The sequence below is a fragment of the Periplaneta americana genome, chromosome 1, assembly GCF_040183065.1.
Source record: "Periplaneta americana isolate PAMFEO1 chromosome 1, P.americana_PAMFEO1_priV1, whole genome shotgun sequence".
In the NCBI taxonomy this organism is placed as follows: domain Eukaryota; kingdom Metazoa; phylum Arthropoda; class Insecta; order Blattodea; family Blattidae; genus Periplaneta; species Periplaneta americana.
In genome coordinates this window covers 43,217,948-43,244,818 of record NC_091117.1, presented here as the reverse complement: position 1 = coordinate 43,244,818, position 26,871 = coordinate 43,217,948, and the positions used below count along the sequence as shown (strand labels likewise).

The following is a 26,871-nucleotide window of genomic DNA, read 5'->3' as shown; positions in this document are numbered from 1 at the left end:
CTAATTAATTAATTTTCAAACTTTCCCTAAAATAGGGGTTGCCCTGAAGGACAAAAGTATACCAAACTGCAAGTATTAGTAAATATGTACAATTTTATGAAAATGTTTTCGTGAGAAAAATTATTATTATTGTTAACTGAACAAATAAATATATAAATAAATGAATAGGTACATAAATTAATGAATAGGTATACAAATGAATGAATAGTTATATAAATTAATGAATAGATATATAAAGGAATGAATATATATGAGTGAATAAATGATTGAATTAATATTAAAAAGACGAATGAATGAATGAATGAATGAATGAATGAATGAATGAATGAATGACTGAATGAAAATGAATTTTACATGTCAACGTCGCGGAGTAACAAACTGCTCAATAATATATAGGTCTACCTTTGGAAACTAAGCCGTTACACGTTACAATATATTAATGCATTCATAACATTCAAGTTCTATTATGCCTACAACACAGGCAAAACATATCAACACTTTTAATTATGAATATTATAAAAAAGAGATAGGGTCTGCATCTACATGAACGATACTTAGCGAAACAACAACCGAGATCTGTAAATCCAGTCTCTATGGAGACAGAGAGATGGCAACAATAGCAATGCCGTTGCTGTGTTACATGCCTTTCATATTAAGATAACAAAATGTTAGGTCGAATAAAATCAGCGTTTCAGAATATCAAGAAAATCCCGGATTTGAAATATTCCCTAGGGCCAGGAAGAGTCGTCGCCACTGGCTTAACTAGTGTAGGCGTAGTAGGCTTGGCGGGAGCCGCCTACTACGCCTACCGCCGCTACAAGAACGACAGCGGCGACGGGGAGGAACAGAGGGCGACAGTAAAAAAAATTTATCTTAAAAGAAGCAAAAAATTTTGCAAGCTTAAGGAATTCCATCCATACGACCCCTCAGAAGAGGAGATACAAGTACACGAGTACACGTACTACGAGGAGGTGCAGGTCCCTGAGGAAGAACAGGGGCCAATGACACCCGAGGGCAAACTGCCCTCGCCCCCTGACCCACCTCCTCAGAAGTAAAGGTATGTGCTTACGCATAGTGCACTTCTGTCTCTATCTCATAGCAGTTCCCTACTCTGTTACTAGACCTGTGGCTCTCAGCCTTTTGAGTGTCAGAGGCACCAGTTTCATATTTCATTTTGACTGACCGCCTAAAATGTTTCGCATAATTTAGGCCCAAAAACGTGTTCTACTCATATTTTTGCTTAATGTAGTGAAATAAGCATCCTTAATAAATCTGTAGCGAAATTACATTTAAGTTTCAGCTTTTAAATATAAACTGAAATTGTATAGGTAAATACAAATGTAATGTATTTTACGTTGCATGACGTTTCCTGAGAAAAATGAAATTAGTTTTATATTTACCATAAGGTTTTTAATGTGATGGCTGTTATAGCATTACAGCTATTGGTTCTAGGGTTCCTAAGCCTCCCGTATTTCCCGGGATCTCCCGTATATGCCCCTAATTTTTAACGGTTTCGCGGCTCCCCTATTTTTCTTCTCTTCGAGCATTTTACTCCCTTATTTTTGCAAAATGTACGAATAAAAATCATTATTCTAAATATTTGATTTTGCCGTGAATGATGATTATTATAGATTTATTACTTTGTCATACAGAATAATAATTGTAATATTGAAAATTAATGTTTGAGGAGAAAAATTTGTTGAACACTGAGCTACGCCGAATTCAATCCACAGCACCGGTAAGCAAATTTTTCTCCTCAAACATTAGTTTTCAATATTACAGATATTATTCTATATGACAAATTAATAAATCTATAATATTCTCATAGCTAGCAGTGAATATGTCTGTACAAAATAGTCACTCAGCTGAGTACGTTCCTAGTACTGTATAATTGATTTAATTTATTTAAATATACAGAAAAAAGAATATAATTACAAACAAACAAGAGAAATCGAAATAAAATAATACAATCAATATAAAAAAGGAGATATAGTAGTATTAACAAAATTTGAGACCGAATGAGCAGCGCTCGTGTTCGGTCGCAGTTCAGATATAATATTAATAGGCATATAAGAGGATAAAAAATAAAATAAAATAGGAAATGAAATTAAAATTACAGTTACAGAAATTATATAATACAATATTAATATAAGAGAAATACAGAAAAGAAAAAAAATAATAAAAATAAATGAGTAAAATAAAATAGGAACTACAATTTAAATTACAGCGGCAATGGAATTATATAATACGTGGTACAGTCATTAAATTCTAAGACTTGACGCCTGGAGGTTAGGCTCCCACAAGAACCTGGATGTATCACAAGATGCCGCATAACACGGCGTACATTTAAACAGAACCACAACCTCCCTCAAAATAGTCTCCGTTGGCCAAGAATAATATCGCACGTGATAAGTAGGACTATATATATATATATATATATATATATATATATATATATATATATATATATATGTTATATTTTATTTAACGACGCTCGCAACTGCAGAGTTTATATCAGCGTCGCCGGATGTGCCGGAATTTTGTCCCGCAGGAGTTCTTTTACATGCCAGTAAATCTACTGACATGAGCCTGTCGCATTTAAGCACACTTAAATGCCATCGACCTGGCCCGGAATCGAACCCGCAACCTTGGGCGTAGAAGGCCAGCGCTATACCAACTCGCCAACCAGGTCGACTATATATATATATATATATATATATATATATATACATATTTCAAAATTATAGAATACAAATATAATGGCAGTTGGCATCGGACATATACGTTAACATATATGCCTAACATGGAGTCAGGCCATAAATGGAAACATTGAAGGAGGACAATTCGATCCGGTGCTATGGATTGAATTCGGCGTAACTCAGTGGTCAGAGCGCTTGGTACGTAGAACCAAGGATCCGGGTTCGATCCCCGGTGCCGCACAGTGGAGTATTTGCATCAAAAAGGTGGCCAAAAGTCGTTAGTGTCAATGTTGTCCTACCCCCGAGACTCTTGCTGCCTGAAAGAAGTAAATAGTGGGGGAGCAATAAAATAAAAGTTTGTGTTTAATTTACTTCATCATGTGGCCGTCAGCTCAGTCCAAAGTTGAATGTTTGTGACACTATGCATGTATCGTTCTGGCTCTCTGCGCAAGTTCACAAGTTCATTATTATTTTTCTACGTTTTAAAGACACAGTATGTCCTGTTACAAGTTGGATCCTTCTTAGCAAGGTATGTACTTCACTTTTGAGCGATTTTTATGCTTATATAAAGTATTTTTAAGAAGTTATTCCGGTTAAAAAACCATCTATATTTCAGTATTTCTTTTAAGAACGTAAATTTTCGTTTAATGATTTGGTCCACTTCAGGGTGAGTCCCGATGTTTCTTCTTGTATTAATACAAAGACTAGATCTCTGGGTATGTAATAAGAAAGAAATTGGCTGCGATATCGTGCGAATTTTATATTTTTATACATTTTTGTTACGAACACTAATTTTCAATATTTTAATCTGCTACAAATAAATATAATTTTTCTTTTACTAGGGCCATCTACAATCAATATTTTGTTAAGGAAACAGTTATATGATATCATGCAAGAGCAAAAAGACTGTGATAGCAAGGAAAAATTTGAATGTCTGGAAAAAAATCGTGTTAATGCAAGAGAATTGTTCAGAGGAACAAGTTAATGCTTTTAAACAAACATTTTCGTATGTGAAAGCAGAATTAAAAATGAGATGATTGAATGCACACAGGAAAGATTATTTATTCAGAAAAAAGAATGAAAGCTGACTTCAAATGACCTTGGAGTTAGGCCCACAAAAGTAAGGCAACGGCTACGACGCGATCGACACGGCCACAGAATTCTTTCAGCGACTCTAGTGAACGAAGTAAAAGAAGGAAGACACAAGGACGTGGATAAATAAACACCGAGGAATTAATTTTTGCCACCCAGATATTGCTGTGAGCCTCTGAAAACCACACGCACCAAAAGTTAAGGACATTACTAAATCTCCGAAGAGAGCCACAAAATACAGGAAGGCATACTCCAGCATTTCACAAGAAAAAAAGAGGACAGTTTCATCTCCACAAGCTTTTTCTATGTTTGTAGAAGCTGGTAATTTACTTTGTCACCTGGATTTATGTGCCGTATTACTCCTTCATTATCTGTTCTATTATTAACTTAAATAATATACGTTAACTGTAATTTTAGAAGTTGTATCAAGTGGGCATAAAGTTGATATTTAGAAATTCGCTGCTTATGCAATGAATATAGCAAGTCTATATGTTAAGCTGTAAACGTGGCATCCAATGACTCCACAATACATAAGATTTTAATTCACGGCCCAGCTATAATTGAAAATGCTCTTTGAAGAATTGGGCAACACCTGAAGCAAGGAATAAGCACTTCCGTTCCTACCGCCAGAATTATGCTAGGAAGTTTTCTAGAGAAACATGTAACCTAGATATAATTAACAGGCTGCTGCTTAGCTCAGATTCTCTGCTCACAAGCATGATATTGACCCTAAAGAAGAGAATGAAACCATTTTAAATAAAACACAGAAATGCTATTATTTTATTTATGATTTCTACTGATAGAAATGAGGTAAATGCAATGAAACTCAAGAGTCTTGTGATAAGAAATAATGAGAATAATCTCATTAATAAAGTATCTGATAAAGTGAAAGTGAGCTAAATTCTTAGCTACAAAAATACGTTTAAAATATATATTCATGACATGAAAACCATCTACGTATTTTCATAACAATTTCTTAAATACTTGCATAATTACATTCATTATATAATCAGTGTTAACTTATTTGAAAATTATATTAGCATATTAATTATACAGGATGGGTCAAGAGCAAAAGTATATGGTGTGAGGGATGATAATATTGGTGATTCTGAACAAAAAAGTTTCTACGAACAATTGCCCTATTCTTAACATAATCTGACATAGCCTACAGCTGTTTGAAAATCACGGACGTCAATCTCTTGTCCTTCATTACCACTCATATGCGGATCCAACCAAAACGACATTAGGTTGAAATAAGATCAATGAAACGTATCCTGGACGTTGGATCGGTCGCGGTGGAGTCATTTATTGCCCACCGAGGTCACCCGACATTACTACATTGGGTTACTCTTTTTATGATTGTGATCTATTTGTATAGGGAATCACATTAGTCGCAATATAACCTCGAAGTTTCTGCGACTTAATAAATAAAGAATTTGTATAAATATCAATGAATAACAAAAAATACAATTTGTATTTCTCTACAAGTGCCATAATCCCCTTATTACTTCATAATTCAATATATTATCCCAATTAAATGTGATTGGAACACAATAATAATTTTGGGCAGCTTTTTTATGCAAATACCCCACTGTGCGCCGGAGCAAATTTTTCTCCTCAAACATTAATTGTGAATGATGATTGTTTATATGATAATAATTATTTATTTATTTATTTATTTATTTATTTATTTATTTAGAATATTAACGTGCAAAAACAACAGCACAAGGCCAATTACAGTTTTGCACGATACAAAACAGAACAAAACAACAAATGATGATGAGAATGAATGATAGAAAATGGCAATGAGATGAAATAATAATAATAATAATAATAATAATAATAAATAATAATAATAATAATAATAATAATAATAATAATAATAAACTTTGCCCATAGCTACTTATATTTATACATGTATATCCATGAGGCAATTTAAGTTACGATGAATTTCGTATTTGAAGTGTCAACAACACCTATGCCAGATAGTTTTTTGTTTCTCTTGAACATGTATGTTTTTGGACTATGGTTGTTTTTTTTTTAAATAAATATTTTAATAAGTAGATTATATTGAATGGCTGCATCTACCTAATTAGTGCTACTTACCTGACTTTAAACTAATGATTTAATGACTTGAATTTAATACAGATTCTCATTTATTTCCTTCACAGAACCGGATACGACAATTCAACCGACTTAGACGATTAACGTAAGTTGCATCCACCTAATTAGTGTTACTAACCTGACTTTAAAAGAATGATTTAAGGACTTGAATTTAATACAGATTGTCATTTATTTCCTTCACAGAACTGGCTATGACAAAAACCCACACGAATTAGACGCATATAGTAAGTTGCATCCACCTAATTAATGTTACTTATCTGACTTTAACCGAATGATTTAATAACTTGAATATAATACAGAGTGTCATTTATTTTCTTCACAGAACCGGATATGACGAACAAAAATACCAAACTTAGACAAAAATGGTAAGTTCACATTTATCATTATTTATTTACTTATTTCCGGTGGCACATCCAGAAATATGGGGTTTGGGAAGGCATTTATAATCATTGTCACAGAGCAATATTAAAGCTGTATAACTGGATGTGGATGTATCGAGAAGAACAGACAGCGTCACTGAATGTGATTGGCTGTTGGGAATGGTTAGGGCGAGTAGACACGCTCCAGAACTTCGAACATTATCCATAGTTTGAGCTTTTTAAAATAAAATAGCCTATGTTGTAAAATCCTATTTACATACAGACCTGTTTAAAATGAAAATGGCGATTTTTTCATATTTTTATAATTTAATTTTTATCTTATTTGATTATAAACAAATGTTATTGAATTGCTCATGGTTGTATGTATTGTATTCTAATATTTAATTTTCAATAACTAACAGAAATTATTTCAAATTTATATTCTAGTACATCGACAGTCATTGTTTGTAAATGTGTTTTCCTTACATACAAATGGCTTTTAAGGAACTCGGAGGTTCATTGCCGCCCTCTCATAAGCCCGTCATCGGTCCCTATCCTGAGCAACATTAATAAACTCTATCATCATATCCCACCTCCCTCAAATCCATTGTAATATTAGCCTCCCATCTACCTCTCGGCTTCCCCAAAGGTATTTTCCCTTCCGACCTCCCAATTAACACTCTATATGCATTTCTGGATTCGCCCATACGTACTATATGGCTGCCCATCTCAAACGTCTGGATTTAATATTGCTAATTATGTCAGGTGAAGAATTGAATGGGTACAGTTCTGCGTTGTGTAACTTCATTCTCCTGTAACTTCATCCCTTTTAGACCCAAATATTTTCCTAAGAACCTTCTTCTTAAACACCCTTGATCTCTGTTCCTCTCTCAAAGTGAGAGTCCAAGTTTCAGAACCACACAACAACCGGTGATATAATTATTTTATAAATTCTAACCTTAAGATTTCTTGACAGCAGACTAGATGACAAAAGCTTCTCAAACGAATAATAACAGGCATTACCAATATTTATTCTGAGTTTAATTTCCTCCCCAGTGTCATTTATATTTGTTATTGTTGCTCCAAGATATTTGAATTTTTCTACATCTTCGAGGGATAAATATACAATTTTTATATTTTCATTTCTTACAATGTTCTGGTCACGAGACATAATCATATACTTAGTGTTTTCGGGATTTACTTCCAAACCTATCTCTTTATTTGCTTCAAGTAAAGTTTCCGTGCTTTCCCTAATCGTTTGTGGATTTTCTCCTAACATATTCACGTCATTCGCATACATGAGAAGCTGATGTAACCCGTTCAATTCCAAACCCTCTCCGTTATCCTGAACTTACCTAATGACATATTTTAGAGCAAAGTTAAAAAAGGAGATAGTGCATCAGACAGAATCTGGCCTATACGTACTCTGCTGTAAGTTTGACTGAGTCACATTTTAATTAATCGAACAAGTTTCTTGGGAATACCAAATTCAATACGAATGTTATATAAATTTCTCTCTTAACAGAGTCATATCGATTTTTTAAATTTATGAATAATTGATGTACTGTACCGTTATACTCCCATTTTATTTTTTCCAATAACTGTCGAATAAAAAAAAATCTTATCAATTGTCGATCTATAAGGTAGGCTACGCCTAAAACCGCACTGATGATCCCCAATAAATTCATCTACATATGGATTTAATCTTATCAAAAGAATACAGGACAAAATTTTGTACTATGTCAACAAATGTGATATCCCTCGAAAGTTACTACAGTTAGTCTTGTTACCCTTCTTAAAAATAGGTATAATTATGGACTGCTCCCATTGTTCTGGTACAATTTTCTTTTCCCAAATTGCAAGTACAAGCTTATAAATTCGTTAGATAATGCGCTTCCACTCTCTTTTATTAATTCTGCTGGAATTTGATCGATACTTTTTACTTTTTAAGTTTTTCTTTCGCAATTTCGACTTCAGAAAGTGTGGGGTCGGTATAAATGGCTCAGCAGTTTGTATTTGAATTTCGTCCCTATCATTTCTATTTGGCCAATATGTTTTCCACAATGTCAAAATTAAGAACTTTGTCTTGTAATGGAAGCGAGGAAATTTCAATGTACTGTATAGCCTACGTTACTTTGTAGTGTCGTCAGTAACATATCCAAAGTTCATTAATTTTGGTGCACGTTTTCAACAAAATGGAGCAGGACTTTTGAACCACCCTATGTATTTTTAAAATAATGATTGTTTTATATTTTTACATTTTTTGTAAGTCTATAATCAATATACATAAATTGCTTATATTCCAAATGCTAAGTTCTTATTTCGGTCTACCATTCTCCATTTGTTTTTAGCGGCACACCCAGAAATGTGGTTTGGGTTAGGGAAACTGTTCATCATCAGTGTCATAGAGGCAAATGAAAGTTGTAAAATTGAATCCTTAAGGAAAAGCGTTGATGGTTAGACAAGTACAGACAGCGTCACTGAATGCAATTGGCTGGTGGGAATGGTTGGTACTACAAAGCAAGCTCGAAATAAGTCACAGAACATCGAACTTTATGGAAAGTTCAAGCTCTCAAAATAAATACGTTGTAGAAGTCTATCCACATAGTAATCTATATAAAATTAAATGTAAAAAAGCACACTTCCCAAAATGTTAAAAACCCTTCCACATCTTACTTCCTTTCTGGCTTTTGAGTTTCTTTTTATGTGGGTGGTTGAGCCCGCATAGTACATACTTGGGTGCACCATGTTTGTTTCTAAACATTTTCATTTTGTCAAATGTCGTTGTTACTATTACGCAAGATAAACATGTTATCAGAGTACATAGCTCTACGTTAGTCCAACGCTAACTCTCACTTTATCTATTTCATAACAGACAACACATGGTCCACTGTCTTGCTTAACATTATTCCTTATTAAATGTTGTGACATTATATCATCTAATGTAGATATCTGAAAATTATAGCTAAGCGTTATGAGATCGCTGAGTTGACAAAGTTATCAGCACAATCAGAATAATATACTCTTCTTCACAATTATTATCTTACCAAATTTTTATATGAAGCAGAGTTTAAGCATTAGTCGTATTTGTCGCATTTTGCTACTGGCCTTCTGAAATATGATAGACTTTAATGTAATATGAAAAAATGTGGCAACCAAAATAGACTTGAGAAAACTTCAGGAAAAAGATGATTATGGAGTAAATGAAATCAGAGATAGCCTATGTATGAACTAATTAGTGCCGGAGAGACTAAAGTAAAGTCAAATGTAAATGAAATGGCCAATGTTCAAGAAACATTTCAAACAGTTACTAATATTCATCTACAGTTTGCATATAAGCTATAGTAATATTCTATATTAACTAGTGGCTTGTGCAGCAAATACTGTAAACTAAGTCCATAAGAAGTTCAAACAATATTAAAGACGCTCTTTCAGCTTTCCCAATAACGGGACTGCCTCATTGGACAAAGCATAACACACAAAGTGGAAACAAGAACAGACCACAAAAGAGAAATGTGGGGAACGAACAAAAAGATGAAAAAAAGTACTGGTAGGATAATAGCATACATATAACAGGCCTAAACATAATAAACAAATAGATTTGACGTTCAAACAAAGTTCTTCCTTTTTACGAAACAAAGTACAGGTGATATTTTAAAATGGCAAGTGATCCTCTTATAGCAGTAAGGGAAACATCACGAATGAAGTCATTGTTCAGCTGCAACTTCTTGCAGTAACTGACAAAGAGGTGAGGTATTGTGCCCCTAGCGCCAACCATTAGTCCAACTACTTCAATGGAGGTGAGGTGATATTTCTCCAAATAGAATGGGACTGTGGGCTCATAAATTCGGCATTTTTCTGCGTGGGCTTCAGCGGGCTGTTGTTCCTGTGCCTCGAATCTGACTGTAGGGTCGATAATGTAGGCGGATATAGAGTCGGGTGAAATGGCAAGGATGTCAATTCGCTGACAGGATCCCTCTTGAGAGATGCCATGGACTTCTTCGTGCACAGTGGACCTTTGTTCCTCAAGGCTTCGGTAATCATGGACCTGATTTTGTGATGTCTAGAGTTCCGCAGTGTCTCGCTGAAAGGACAGGCACCCAAAGCGTGGCCAAGAGTTTCAATCTCACTCACGCAACGACGACAGTGGTTTCTGTCTCGGGACCTTCCTGGTATAGCACGCAGCGGACAAGCATTAGCTGTCATTTTAAGAGCTAGCCTCCATTCACTGCTAGTGAGGTGATCGGGTTGTCGGATCCATTTATTGGCGGGAGTGAACTTCTTATAGAGGATGACGCCTTTCCCTTTCTGATTTAAAGAGCACCAAAATTGAAATACTTGCTCCCTGAGCTCTTATCTCAATGTTTTCACTCGAAGTGAATCAGAAGAGATGATAATTGAAGTCCAAGTTTATTTAAGAAAACCCTGATTTCACTAAACAAGTTGCGACAAGTGTTGACATGGATATTTTGGGATCGTTGTAAGCTCTGACATGCATTGATATGCTGCAAAAAAGCTTCCCAGCTAGATTTAAAGAGTCCCAATTCATTTTATTTTCTATCAGCATAAAGCATGTTGTCTGGCGTATCGGTGGGAGCTGGAGTATTTCCTTCAATGTGGTTTTAATGAGAACATCGGCATCAGAAAGAAATTTGCCTGGAATTTTGTTGAGTGGTGGTGTCTGAATCTGATAAACGAAAGTAGGGCAGATGTAGCTGCATAATACAGAATATTTCTGATGGTGTTGTAATAGAGGAGTTGATGCAAGTATATCTAGTTTGTTCTTCAATTTTTTCATACACTTGACTGCATCAAATACAGTAGAAGTGTGGTAACTTACACCGAGATATTTTATATTTTCTTCTGGGACAATTGACGGAATTGTTTGGCCACAAATTAAGTCAAGTGATTTGTAATTCAGAAGTCCTTTGGTAACAGAAATTCATTTGTATTTATCTATGTTTATGTGGAGACCAATTTCGTTAAATCTAGTTATGGCATGTTCGATTGTTCAGATTTATTTTCAATGAAAAATACCAGACATTTTGAAAGTTATTTTCTTCCATAATAGTGAAACATACTCCCTCTGAATGTTATTTATGCCAAATACATTTCCTTGAACATGTCCGTCTTCAGTTCTCGAGTTTCAATGCGAAATCGCAAGTAACAATGTCAGGAAGACCAGCGATTTTTTCATATGGGAGTAATGTAGTTGATGTTTCAATTTATTGCGGATTGTAGGTGAAAGTTAAGAAAATGTAAGATTTGTCATGCTTTGAACAAAAGACTTAGCATCTTGATATAGCTGCTGCATGTTTCGTGAACTACCCTGAAATGTAGAGGGCAGAATCACTTTTTCCCACTAAGAGATCTTAATGATATGATCAAGAGACTACAAAATCTTGTAGGCCTCTTATTTCATCAGTAAGTAATACCTTTTGGTCTTTTTTTAGGAACTGTAATTTTTGCGCTTCCTCCAGACCACACTGATCTACCAAATGCTGCAGGTTTAATTTGTGTAACAATGAATGTTATCCCGTATATTTTCTGTAATATAGGCTGTTGTGAGGAATCTATTGCTGTGATGCGGAAAAGGAGGCGAATGATATCGCAAGTGTTGTAGAATCTTATATGCACCCTAAATAAAATTGTCCATCGTAAATCGTTAGCAGTTTCAGTGTTTCATTCGTTGCTGGTTGCGGGAAATAAACTTACTCATCACGGTAGCAAGAAGTGAAATGGCCTGCTATTTTCCATACAACAAAATATGCTTGGCAGCGATCACAAATAATCTAATCGATTAAACCAAAGAAATATGAAATTAATTTTGACGTAGTTTAAAGACGCAGCTAAAATAGGAAGCATGACTCAATTACTACCAAGGAAAAGTACAGATTCAGACATATAAATAAATAAATAAATATATATATATATATATATATATATATATATATATCACACCGCCATTAAATACATGAAAAGACCCACACCACGTGATTAATAACTATAAAAGTATTTAATTTCTGTTACCTTACGTAAGTTTTATAGTTTTCGGAATCATATATATATATATATATAGCCGTTACTCAGTAAATTATATAAATGAAGATCTAATATAAAATATTCTTTCTCTGCGTGTATTTACATAAAATCCCAAAAGGTTTCACTTTCATATGATCAGTATAGCATTATGTGTTGCATTAACTATAATAATATTTCATTTGAATGGTAGTAATGTCATCAAACATTCTTAAGTTTTGTAGTTCTTAATAACCAATACACAGCTGTAGTCGTAAAACTAGAGACCAGAGAATCAGACCTGTAAATTATTTTTTATATGTTATCAAAAAATTGCACAAATTAAGATCGACATATAGGCATTATGATGTGAAACAATCTGAGCCATCTGAACTATAACTATGTCAGCAATCCTGTAGGTCATGGCCTTCGTGTAATAGTGTATTGTTTATTGTAGTGTGTGTTTTGTTTTATTCTGAAATGCAATTAATTAGTTCTCAAAACTGACAGAAGATGGATTTTGGAAAGTAGGAAAATGATGTAGAAAAATTGACATTTCACTGAAAACTACTATTTTTCTTACAAACTTTGGATTCCAAGCTTCAAAATGGGGGTTCATTTATTAAAATGCCTTCAGCCGTTTTCCCGTAATTTCCATTACCAGTTCAAATTATATACACAATATAATTGAAAAGCAAACATATGTGTAGACTCGCCGAATTAATAATCGATTCCTATTTCGATAGTTCTCGAACGTTTTGTTCGTGTGTATAACTGAGGCTTATGGCGACGAAAACATTCCTGTATTGCAGTGGACCAGAAATAATTCCAGGTTTCCGATCTCTCTACGTCTATGTGTTTCTATTATAACGCCTTAACAACAAAACAACTTCATTACTGCTATACTTGGATGATCGTCCACCTCTACCCAGCAATGTGAACGTCAAGCCAGGAGTTTGCTGGTTGGCCTTCGTTCTTCATGGTCAGTCGTCACACGCATTACTCTTCTTGTCTTATTAAAAATTCAGTTACAAATTGGGTTGGAAAATGTATTCGTATCCACTCACTCAACTACACAGTAAGATATATTTACGTGATGGGAAGGGACAGTACAATGACCGTTTGATGCTTTAGGCAGTACAGTTGATCAGAGAGAAATAACTCAGAATACGTATTAAGTTAGTTTTATCTCGTGTTAATTGGCTATACAAACCAAAGTTATATTTCGAACTAGAGATGCAATAATAATCATTGCAAATTTACGTATTATTTATTTATGTGATGGTGAGTCCTTTTCCGTCCTTCTGCATACAAGTTTCTCAATTTCCTCTTTAAAACGTTTCATATTGTGAATAATATTATTAGTGTTGAGTAGCGAGTTCTCTACCAGATATTTATAATGTTTCAACAGCAGTTGTCAAAAATCCAAAATATAAATAATAATAATTTGAAACATTAAATACAGACGTTTGAAATATGCAGGGCATGTAGCACGTAGGGGCGAATCCAGAATTGCATATAGAGTTTTAGTTGCAAGGCAAGAGAGAAGAAGACATTTCGACTCTCCCAAGTACTAACATTGTAACTCAATTTTTTATGGTTTCGAGTTATGCTAGTTAATATGGTCTTAAAATGTTTCTCTTTCTTCCAGCACTATCATTGTAGCTCCAAACCTTCACAATCGTATGTAAAATCTTATTGTTACTATCTGTATACACTGATTTACATGATCATTTTAAAACTTCAATTGCTTCTCCTGAAAAATGGAAGAAAGTGAGTTACAATTTTAATAATTGTGAGGGTCGATTTGGGGAGGCCCTCACTGCAACAATTACCTACGACAGCGAATAGGAATAGCCATCCAACGTGGAAACGCAGCCAGAATTTTGGGAACCTTCCCTGACGCCAATTCTCTGGATGAGATTTTCATCATTTGAATATCTGAAAGCAAGAAAAAGGTGAAGTACGAAGCCCCGTAGAATGAAGATAAAAATTCACTCACGGCAAGAATTGAACCACGGACCGCTTCGTAGGAAAACACATGCACTATGTACAGAGAAGTAGTGACAGACCTTAAATTCCACAGTATTAAATAACTGTATAAATTATATCAAAATCCATTGTAATTCATTTTATTCTGAGGTGTAGTGAAAAGCAATAAGAATACTTTTTATTTTTTAAATATGGACACATTAGCATTAAAATTAATAACAAATGATCTTAATATTAATATTCATTTCAGGCAGGTGGGGTGTGAGTGTAGGGAATGAACTAATGTAGCTCAGGTCAGAGTCCGATGGCAGACTTATGTGAGGATGATAATGAACTTCTGAGTTCTTTAAAAGTTATTTTATTCAATGGACACAGGAACATAATAAATTATGCTTGCCTGGCATCAAACAAGTGGTTTCATAACTGGAACTATATTAGAGATTATCATTATTCTTCTTTACAGCCCCAAACAACTTTTAATCTGCCTCGAGAACATCTTTATTCCTGCCAAAGAAGTTCTAAATCAATTCCGCCCAAGTAATCCTGACCAAGAAACATTAACAAAGCCCACTAAAAGGACACCGTTACAAAGGCCACAAAGTGGAAATAGCAACAAAGGCCAAACAGTGAATAAAACAGTAATAAAAGCCACACAGTGGCAACAGTAACAAAAGCCACACAGTGGCAACAGTAACAAAGGCCAAACAGTGAATAAAACAGTAATAAAAGCCACACAGTGGCAACAGTAACAAAATAAACAGTGGCAACAGTAACAAACGCCAAACAGTGAATAAAACAGTAATAAAAGCCACACAGTGGCAACAGTAACAAAAGCCACACAGTGGCAACAGTAACAAAGGCCAAACAGTGAATAAAACAGTAATAAAAGCCACACAGTGGCAACTGTAACAAAGGCCAAACAGTGAATAAAACAGTAATAAAAGCCACACAGTGGCAACAGTAACAAAGGCCAAACAGTGAATAAAACAGTAATAAAAGCCACACAGTGGCAACTGTAACAAAGGCCAAACAGTGAATAAAACAGTAATAAAAGCCACACAGTGGCAACAGTAACAAAGGCCAAACAGTGAATAAAACAGTAATAAAAGCCACACAGTGGCAACAGTAACCAAAGCCACACAGTGGCAACAGTAACAAAGGCCAAACAGTGAATAAAACAGTAATAAAAGCCACACAGTGGCAACTGTAACAAAGGCCAAACAGTGAATAAAACAGTAATAAAAGTCACACAGTGGCAACAGTAACAAAGGCCAAACAGTGAATAAAAGAGTAATAAAAGCCACACAGTGGCAACTGTAACAAAGGCCAAACAGTGAATAAAACAGTAATAAAAGCCACACAGTGGCAACAGTAACAAAGGCCAAACAGTGAATAAAACAGTAATAAAAGCCACACAGTGGCAACAGTAACCAAAGCTACACAGTGGCAACAGTAACCAAAGCCACACAGTGGCAACAGTAACAAAGGCCAAACAGTGAATAAAACAGTAATAAAAGCCACACAGTGGCAACAGTAACCAAAGCCACACAGTGGCAACAGTAACAAAGGCCAAACAGTGAGTAAAACAGTAATAAAAGCCACACAGTGGCAACAGTAACCAAAGCCACACAGTGGCAACAGTAACAAAAGCCACAGAGTGGCAACAGTAACAAAGGCCAAACAGTGAATAAAACAGTAATACAAACCACACAGTGGCAACAGTAACAAAGGCCAAACTGTGAATAAAACAGTAATAAAAGCCACACAGTGGCAACAGTAACAAAAGCCACACAGTGGCAACAGTAACAAAGGCCAAACAGTGAATAGAACAGTAACAAAAGCCACACAGTGGCAACAGTAACAAAATAAACAGTGGCAACAGTAACAAACGCCAAACAGTGAATAAAACAGTAATAAAAGCCACACAGTGGCAACAGTAACAAAAGCCACACAGTGGCAACAGTAACAAAGGCCAAACAGTGAATAAAACAGTAATAAAAGCCACACAGTGGCAACAGTAACAAAGGCCAAACAGTGAATAAAACAGTAATAAAAGCCACACAGTGGCAACAGTAACAAAGGCCAAACAGTGAATAAAACAGTAATAAAAGCCACACAGTGGCAACAGTAACAAAGGCCAAACAGTGAATAAAACAGTAATAAAAGCCACACAGTGGCAACAGTAACAAAGGCCAAACAGTGAATAAAACAGTAATAAAAGCCACACAGTGGCAACAGTAACAAAGGCCAAACAGTGAATAAAACAGTAATAAAAGCCACACAGTGGCAACAGTAACAAAGGCCAAACAGTGAATAAAACAGAAATAAAAGCCACACAGTGGCAACAGTAACAAAGGCCAAACAGTGAATAAAACAGTAATAAAAGCCACACAGTGGCAACAGTAACAAAAGCCACACAGTGGCAACAGTAACAGGGGCCAAACAGTGAATAAAACAGTAATAAAAGCCACACAGTGGCAACAGTAACCAAAGCCACACAGTGGCAACAGTAACAAAAGCCACAGAGTGGCAACAGTAACAAAGGCCAAACAGTGAATAAAACAGTAATAAAAGCCACACAGTGGCAACAGTAACAAAGGCCAAACAGTGAATAAAACAGTAATAAAAGCCACACAGTGGCAACAGTAACAAAAGCCACACAGTGGCAACAGTAACAGGGGCCAAACAGTGAATAAAACAGTAATAAAAGCCACACAGTGGCAACAGTAACCAAAGCCACACAGTGGCAACAGTAACAAAAGCCACAGAGTGGCAACAGTAACAAAGGCCAAACAGTGAATAAAACAGTAATAAAAGCCACACAGTGGCAACAGTAACAAAGGCCAAACAGTGAATAAAACAGTAATAAAAGCCACACAGTGGCAACAGTAACAAAAGCCACACAGTGGCAACAGTAACAGGGGCCAAACAGTGAATAAAACAGTAATAAAAGCCACACAGTGGCAACAGTAACAAAGGCCAAACAGTGAATAAAACAGTAATAAAAGCCACACAGTGGCAACAGTAACAAAAGCCACACAGTGGCAACAGTAACAGGGGCCAAACAGTGAATAAAACAGTAATAAAAGCCACACAGTGGCAACAGTAACCAAAGCCACACAGTGGCAACAGTAACAAAAGCCACAGAGTGGCAAGAGTAACAAAGGCCAAACAGTGAATAAAACAGTAATAAAAGCCACACAGTGGCAACAGTAACAAAGGCCAAACAGTGAATAAAACAGTAATAAAAGCCACACAGTGGCAACAGTAACCAAAGCCACACAGTGGCAACAGTAACAAAAGCCACAGAGTGGCAACAGTAACAAAGGCCAAACAGTGAATAAAACAGTAATAAAAGCCACACAGTGGCAACAGTAACAAAGGCCAAACAGTGAATAAAACAGTAATAAAAGCCACACAGTGGCAACAGTAACAAAAGCCACACAGTGGCAACAGTAACAGGGGCCAAACAGTGAATAAAACAGTAATAAAAGCCACACAGTGGCAACAGTAACAAAGGCCAAACAGTGAATAAAACAGTAATAAAAGCCACACAGTGGCAACAGTAACAAAGGCCAAACAGTGAATAAAACAGTAATAAAAGCCACACAGTGGCAACAGTAACAAAGGCCAAACAGTGAATAAAACAGTAATAAAAGCCACACAGTGGCAACAGTAATAAAAGCCACACAGTGGCAACAGTAACAGGGGCCAAACATTGAATAAAACAGTAATAAAAGCCACACAGTGGCAACAGTAACCAAAGCCACACAGTGGCAACAGTAACAAAAGCCACAGAGTGGCAACAGTAACAAAGGCCAAACAGTGAATAAAACAGTAATAAAAGCCACACAGTGGCAACAGTAACAAAGGCCAAACAGTGAATAAAACAGTAATAAAAGCCACACAGTGGCAACAGTAACCAAAGCCACACAGTGGCAACAGTAACAAAAGCCACAGAGTGGCAACAGTAACAAAGGCCAAACAGTGAATAAAACAGTAATAAAAGCCACATAGTGGCAACAGTAACAAAGGCCACACAGTGAATATAACAGTAATAAAAGCCACACAGTGGCAACAGTAACAAAGGCCAAACAGTGAATAAAACAGTAATAAAAGCCACACAGTGGCAACAGTAACAAAGGCCAAACAGTGAATAAAACAGTAATAAATGCCACACAGTGGCAACAGTAACAAAGGCCACACAGTGAATAAAACAGTAATAAAAGCCACACAGTGGCAACAGTAACAAAGGCCACAAAGTGGCAAAAGTAACAAAGGCCACACAGTGGCTACAGCAACAAAGGCCACACAGTGACAACAGTAACAAAGGCCACACAGTGGCAACAATAACAAAGGCCACACAGTGGCAACAGTAACAAAGGCTACACAGTGACAACAGTGACAAAGGCCACCCAGTGGCAACAGTAACAAAGGCCACACAGTGACAACAGTAACAAAGGCCACAAAGTGGCAACAGTAACAAAGGCCACACAGTGGCAACAGTAACAAAGGCCACACAGTGACAGCAGTAACAAAGGCCACACAGTGGCAACAGTAACAAGAGCAACACAGTGGCAACAGTAACAAAGGCCACACAGTGGCAACAGTAACAAAGGCCACACAGTGGCAACAGTAACAAAGGCCACACAGTGGCAACAGTAAAAAGGCCACACAGTGACAACAGTAACAAAGGCCACACAGTGGCAACAATAACAAAGGCCACACAGTGGCAACAGTAACAAAGGCCACACAGTGAATAAAACAGTAATAAAAGCCACATAGTGGCAACAGTAACAAAGGCCACACAGTGAATAAATCAGTAATAAAAGCCACACAGTGGCAACAGTAACAAAGACCACACAGTGAATAAAACAGTAATAAAAGCCACACAGTGGCAACAGTAACAAAGGCCTCAGAGTGGCAACAGTAACAAAGGCCACACAGTGGCAACAGTAACAAAGGCCACACAGTGGCAACAGTAACAAAGGCCACACAGTGGCAACAGTAACAAAGGCTTCACAGTGGCAACAGTAACAAAGGCCACACAGTGACAACAGTAACAAAGGCCACACAGTGGCAACAGTAACAATGGCCACACAGTGGCAAAAGTAACAAAGGCCACACAGTGGCAACAGTAACAAAGGCCACACAGTGGCAACAGTAACAAAGGCCACACAGTGGCAACAGTAACAAAGGCCACACAGTGACAACAGTAACAAAGGCCACACAGTGGCAACAGTAACAAAGGCCACACAGTGACAACAGTAACAAAGGCCACACAGTGGCAACAGTAACAAAGGCCACACATTGGCAACAGTAACAAAGGCCACACAGTGACATCAGTAACAAAGGCCACACTGTGGCAACAGTAACAAAGGCCACACAATGAATAAAACAGTAATAAAAGCCACACACTGGCAACAGTAACAAAAGCCACACAGTGGCAACAGTAACAAAGGCCACACAGTGGCAACAGTAACAAAGGCCACACAGTGACAACAGTAACAAAGGCCACACAGTGGCATCAGTAACAAAGGCCACACAGTTGCAACAGTAACAAAAGCCACACAGTGACAACAGTAACAAAGGCCACACAGTGGCAACAATAACAAAGGCCACACAGTGGAAACAGTAACAAAGGCCACACAGTAGAAACTGTAACAAAGTTCACACTGTGGAAACAGTAACAAATCCCAAAGATTGCAAACAGTAACAAAGGCCACACATTTGTAACAGTAACAAAGGCCACATAGTGGAAAAAGTAACAATGGCCACACAGTGGAAACAGTCACGAAGGCCACACAGTGGAAACAGTAACAAAAGCCACACATTGGAAACAGTAACAATGGCCACAGAGTGGAAAAAGTAACAAAGGCCACACAGTGGAAAAAGTAACAAAGGCCACAGAGTGGAAACAGTAACAAAGGCCACACAGTGGAAAAAGTAACAAAGGCCACAGAGTGGAAACAGTCACAAAGGCCACACAGTGGAAACAGTAACAATGCCCACCAAGAGGAAACAGTAAAAAAGCCCACCAAGAGATTCAGTAACAAAGTCCACCAAGAGGAAACAGTAACTGAATTGCCGTCATTACATTCCTAATTAAATAAATATTATAAGTTCAATTAAAATAATAATCCTTTTTTTTATTTTAAAATTACGGAATATTCTTAATAACGAGTTAGAGAACCGTGAAGCACAATATTTAAAACTTCAAAATATATTAACAGACATTGATTCAGAATATTCATATGTTAAACACATCTATCACTATAGATAGTCAACAAAATGTCATTAATAGAAAATGCAATACGCAAATTGGTGTATTAATGTAATGCATATAAAATGAATAAAGAAGAATATTTATACTAAATGACTCACCGAAATTTTTTCTTCAATATTACGCCTAAGTTAGAACAAATAAAGAAGAGCTAGTGGGGTTGTAAATGAAACTGAAGAGACTTACCTGAAAAGAAACAGAAAATACATTTCAATAGCACAAACTTCACAATATTATTCTAAAGATACAGGACGCTTCACGTGTGATGCGCGGGCAAGTAACGCAATTTAAATCTGTGGCAAGCAGATACAGGAAGCATATAAATATATTATACATAATAAGATTAATATTTCATCTGCTGCTAAGCTAAACCTAACAGTAGGTCACATGTTGCGATTCTTCTATTGCAACTGTACAGTAATGGCAAAAAAAAAACCTGACCGGCCCTTGTAGCTGATACAAAAGAAACCTGTGCTGTGAATTGTGTCAAACTGGTAATTTCTATATGGATAGTGAAACGAGAGGTATGTACTGCTATTTAATGTAAAAATACGCAGTTATCTTTGCCGAATAGAGGTTGAAATGTAATATTGATGCAAGATGAAAATAAAAAACTCAATTTTTTTTTGTCTGTATGTTTGAGGCACTGAAGGAAACAAAAGACGGTAAGAATCGAACAAATGCAATAAATTTCATTGTTACAATTAATTATACAAAATGGATCTGTTTTGTGACTAGCAAAATTTGAATCTGTGACTCTGAAATCAGCTACAAGAGTCGGTGCGGTTTTTTTTTTTTTTGCCTCTACTATACACATACAGGGTTAACAGTAAGTGATGTAATTAATTCTAGTGATTAAATAAATAAATAATTATTATTATTAGGATGCAACTATAGAGGATTCCACTTTAAGAAAATAGCATTAAATATATGGGGGCTAGTCCATCAACTGTTTATAAGTATTTCTTTTCACAACTAGGAATTAATTAGTTTCCTTTAATTCACACAACATAATTTCACTGAAAACAAGAGCCATGTCATATGCTAAAATTGCGTTACGTCTCTAAAATTATCATATATTTAATTTACGAATGAACTTAAATTGGTGGAATAACCTTCCGCTTTCTTTCCAAATATCCCCGCTGATAAATTTAACAGACAAGCAGAGGTGGTACAGATGAGGCTAAGATTTCACACTGTTAAAACACATACAAAATTGTCTGGGCTTATTATATAAAGCACACAAAATTTTACTGTCAGCAAAACAACAAAGGCATTAGGTATGTAACATAGGTTCTTGTTTGATTATAGTGTGAAGATAATAACGGAAAAAGTGTGCTGTACAGAATTCTAAATTTGTATTTTTTAGTCGATTATTTAACGACGCTGTATCAACTACTAGGTTATTTATCGTCGATGGGATTGGTGATAGCGAGATGGTATTTGGCGAGATGAGGCCGAGGATTCGCCATAGATTACGTGGCATTCATCTTACGGTTGGGGAAACCCTCGGAAAAAATCCAACCAATTAATCCGCCCAAGCGGGGATCGAACCCGCACCCGAGCGCAAATTCAGACAGGCAGGAAAGCGCATTTCTATTTTATTTTATCCGACCTCGACTCTTTCCTTTCCTCACTTTCAGTGTTTTAATTTCTCACTCTTGTAATTTCTTTGTTCCTTTTCTTTTTCATATTTATTATTTCCTTCAATTCTGACCTTTTCGTACTATTTTCACTTTCTCTTTACACGAAGAATAAGAACATGTTTTTAATACCAATTGAAACGTAGATATGCTAACGTAAGGTAAGAGCGTTAAAAGTTGAAGGGTAGCGTTCATAAAACAGTAATCACTTCACACACTGCTATTCATTTTACGCACTGCCAAAGAAAATGTAATATTCAATGCATAATCTTCATTCAGTAGGATAGATTATTGCCAGAGAAACTATAAATCAGACAATAACTGGATACTAAAGACAAGGAGATCAGAAGAAACACAGAGCAATGACTTCAGTACAGAGCAGAGAAACAACACGGGAGGAAAGAATGCGAGGAAATCAGCAGATTACGAGGGGAGACGCAAACGTCAGCAACCCAGCGTATTTAGGAAGAGTGCGAATAGTTCAACATGTAAACAGCTGTTACCTGAGATCGATGTCCAAGCTACGAGTACGTTGCATAGTAAATCTACAGATGGTAGAAGAAATCGGATCTATCAAGAATCTTCAAGGAGGGAGTCAAGTGCGTCAACAGAGGGAAGCTGCCAGAACCCGGGAACTTCGACAGCAATTGGTTTACTAGAACAGGTATCATTTGGGAAAAATTACTTAATAGGGGAATTAAACAAGAGAAAGAAAAAAACGGGAAAGATAGATGATCTTCTTATGAAGATTAAAAAGTAATTTCATTGTATGTGTTAATTGTGATGAAGGGAATAACAATATTGGTGAAAATGTGATAAATTGTAATTGGTTAAAAAGTGGATTTAAATAATTATATTGCTAGGGGATGGGGACAAATGAAATAATCGAAAGAGTGCTAGAATGGTCCGAACACTAGAGAAGGACGTGATCTGGTCGAGAGAATCCAAATAGCGGAAATGTGCGCGAAATTGTTATTAGAAATATGTGAATGAACTGTAATAAAGATTAAGGTGGTAGTATTATACAATCGACTTGTAAAACGAATAACAGTTAAGACTAATCTGTGTCAATAGGATGCCCCAGATACTGACTGAAAAAATGAAAAAATTTGTCCGTTATTGCGCGGTTACAATTGAAGGGACATAGCTGTAATTGTAATACCAATATGTAGTAACGAAGTTCTAGTTCTAATAGTTAAGCTACAGTTAATTAGGGTACCTAAAGGACTATCATGTATATGCTTTGACAACGGTACAGTATGTAAATGTAAGTATAGTTAGGGTGAGTACCTGTATACAGCAATGTGAAGGTGCACCAATACTTGTATGATTTTTTTATGGCATTAAATATATATCATATCATTTCATATCATTCAGTAAGAAATTACAGTAGAGCGTCTCGTTTAGGCTCCACCATAAATGTTGTAACTAAAACCTTGTGCATCCCTCGTGTTTATTGTACTATTCGTCCTCCCTCCACACGTTACTAGCACTTTGTTTACGTTTTCACTGTGCCTAAACGAGACGCTCTACTGTATTGCATTACTTCGACCTTTCATTACTATATAGGCCATTACCCATACCACAAATAAGTAATAAATTTTACATTCATATTTACACTTTAACCCGTATTATTCCGAAGTTACATTTGTAGTACTCATATACAACAAGATTTAGCTTTGAACTTTTCCTAACAGCTTTGTTGATTATATGGCCTGTTTAGACGGCCATGAAATCGTGATCATGAATAAAGCGTAAACCAGGCTGTTATTCCAAGGATACTTATTTCTTAATGGTTCTGAGTTTAGACGACCATGATATCTAGATGTTATAACCTCTCCAACTTCAAATACTTATTTTATGCAAATTTGTACTATCCTACAAAAAACATTGCATGATTACACTTGTGTCAAAAAGAGAACCTTTATGAAATTGTCTCATAAATAACATTTCATGACCTGGAGTAAATATCGATTTCTGGATTAATAAAATCGGGAAAATACATAACATTTCGTTGCTATGACATTACTTATGCATCGCTGCATATGCGTTCAATAAAATAGCTCCAACAAATTTCAATAATAAGTAAGTTTTTCAGAAGTGGGTGTATAAGCCTAACGCCTCCCCACTTCACTTTGCGTCATTCTGGTTCCGTATACTGTGGATAGAAGGCAGGACTTTGACCCATTTTCGAATTGCACACTATTTCGGCGAGCCACGTTGTGCATGATGTCTATCTGTGAAGAGTTATGTCGTGTACTAGGATGAGTGTATGTGTAAGTATTCCTTTAAGTCTAACGCAGGGAATGGGTGAGGATGATTATGAAGATGAGGAAGGGAGAAGGGGAAACCCGGTGCCGGCACGTAGCCTACACCAAGGGGGCCGACAGGCTTAAGGGTTTAGGTACAGCTTACAGCAGTAAAATTTTGGAAATATTCAACATTTTTCTGCTCCATTACTACATCTTGTACAGTAATGAAAATTACTATGTGTAAAACAGTGTCTTTCTGCTATACCAAAAAAATATTTTTACTATTTAAAAAAATTATTTACATTTTTTTTTTTTCAAAATTCAGTTCACTGTGCAGTGATGAAGCGTTTCCCACATAACTCAAAAACTATCCAACATTCTGTGATGAAATTTCTTGTGTGTGTATATATACGAGTATATATAATTTTTTCTAATCGTAAAAATATATTTTTTTTTCATATAGCAGAAGGACAGTGTTTTACACATACCAGTTTTCATTATTGTAGAAAATACAATAGTGGAGGAAAAAAATGTTGAATATTTCCAAAAATGTTACTGCTGTAAGCTGTACCTTACCCCTTAACTTCCCCATCCGATGGACGAATCACTATCAACAGTGACACATGCCTTCTCTTCATATGCATTGCGGAGAGATTTGAGATTTAACCCAGGAATATTGATACACAATTCAGTGATTATAAGATTTGCACCGCCAGCTCTTCTAGTCCCATTTTTACATGAAAATTTCTCAGCCCGCCTGAAATTGAACCCGGGCCAGCTAGTCTGGAGACAGATGCGCTACCACAGAGCTAACTCGGCGGACCCCCCCCCCCGTTAAACATTATTGATGGTAAATTATTACAATCATTTATGCCCGTGTGCACCATTCTCGATTAAAATTTGACAATGGTTAAGTCGGCACTTGACCATCTTCAACGCCAATTTGCGGAGTATCAATCTCGATCAAAGTTAAACAAGCGAGTTGATGGTGATCAAATTTAATCACGGGTGTGGGACCGATTATCTTGAATTGAACATGGTCAAGTCGAGAAAACCAAAATGGCGGCACGATTTGACGTACTTGGTGGAATTGGAGATGAAATGATTTATCTTGAACACGCAAATCACTGCGTAAATAACAGAATTGGTTTTAATGTAGAAAGAATAAGTTTGTAGATGAATAATAAAAATGTTTTTTTTTTTTTCCTCAAAATAAACTTATGTTTTATATACGGTATGTTTCTGCTTTGGAAGATCGGGACTTTACTTGAGGACAAAATATTATTTAGGCCTAACTGTCCAATTTTGTTAACATAATAATAAAGTAGTTATTCTATGCCGGTAATAATATAGTAAAAATAATGACCATTTTGTAGAATGCGAGATTATCAATTATTTGCTATAGATTTGCCGTTTGAAACTATTAGGACCTACATGACATTTTGGACAATTAGGTTATTTTGCTACGCTTGAATTAAGAGAAATTACACATATACCTTCCTTTCCCTCTTACTCCAAAATTCCAACCTTGTGAACACAAAATAAATGGATAAATTTCAGAACAAGGATACTTTCCTTTCCCTCTTACTCCAAAATTCCAACCTTGTGCACACAAAATAAATTGCCACTAAAAACTTCCTTTTCGTATGCATGATGATGCGTATTCGACATACACAAATTGTTTTTTTTTATATATATAATTGTTAGCGAGGTATCCGTATACTGAAATTTTCCCAAATAAATTACTGGCACTGAAATGTGTCTTTTCGTAAGCAAGATGATGAGCATTCGACAAACACATACAAATCTACTCTTTTTAGTAGCCTATTTCAAGATAATTGTCAGTGCGGTATCCGTATACTGAAATTTTCCTAATTATTATCAATAATATGAAATAACCACTGTGTAAATTACGTTACATATTATGCGGAATTATGTAAGCACGTGCAATTCGTGTTGAATTGTGAGGTTAAATCCAACTAGGTAGCCTGCTTTTCTCTTAGAGAACTTCCGTCAGTATTTTTATTCTCTAATATGGATGCAAAATTGCTGACGAGTTCTGAAAGAATTCCCAGTGCTCTTTTCTTTTTTTCTTCCATGATTATTGAAACTTATTTGAAAACTTCGAGGATGTTTGAAGCAGTCCGACAAACAAAAACGAAACGATAATTGACAGAGTGCGTTCGTTCGTTCGTTGTTTTATACGCGGTAACATAGCGCTCAGAAGATTCTTCTCAAGCGAGCGTACCGTCAGCTGACGGTACTGCGTTGATCGAGGGAAAATGTCGGTGCACCGCATCTGTAACTTGATCATTGTCAAGAATTAACCATGTTTCCGTGATTTCTGATAAACGGGCTAGATGATCGAGAATGGTGCACGCGGCCATTAGTATGTCTTTTGAATAATAA

General features: G+C 36.0%; 1 protein-coding gene across 2 annotated transcripts in view; it reads right to left on the bottom strand.

The window, feature by feature from the left end:
• Positions 1–26,871, bottom strand: part of LOC138694940 (uncharacterized) — a 413,472-nt gene that overhangs the window by 157,471 nt on the left and 229,130 nt on the right. The window contains exon 1 of one of the 2 annotated variants that reach the window (XM_069819158.1): positions 20,669–20,754. The exons of the other annotated variant lie outside the window; for it this stretch is intronic. The gene's annotated coding sequence lies outside the window, so the exon portion shown is untranslated. Of the gene's footprint in view, positions 1–20,668; positions 20,755–26,871 lie in introns of those variants that run through there. 2 annotated transcript variants of the gene reach the window in all.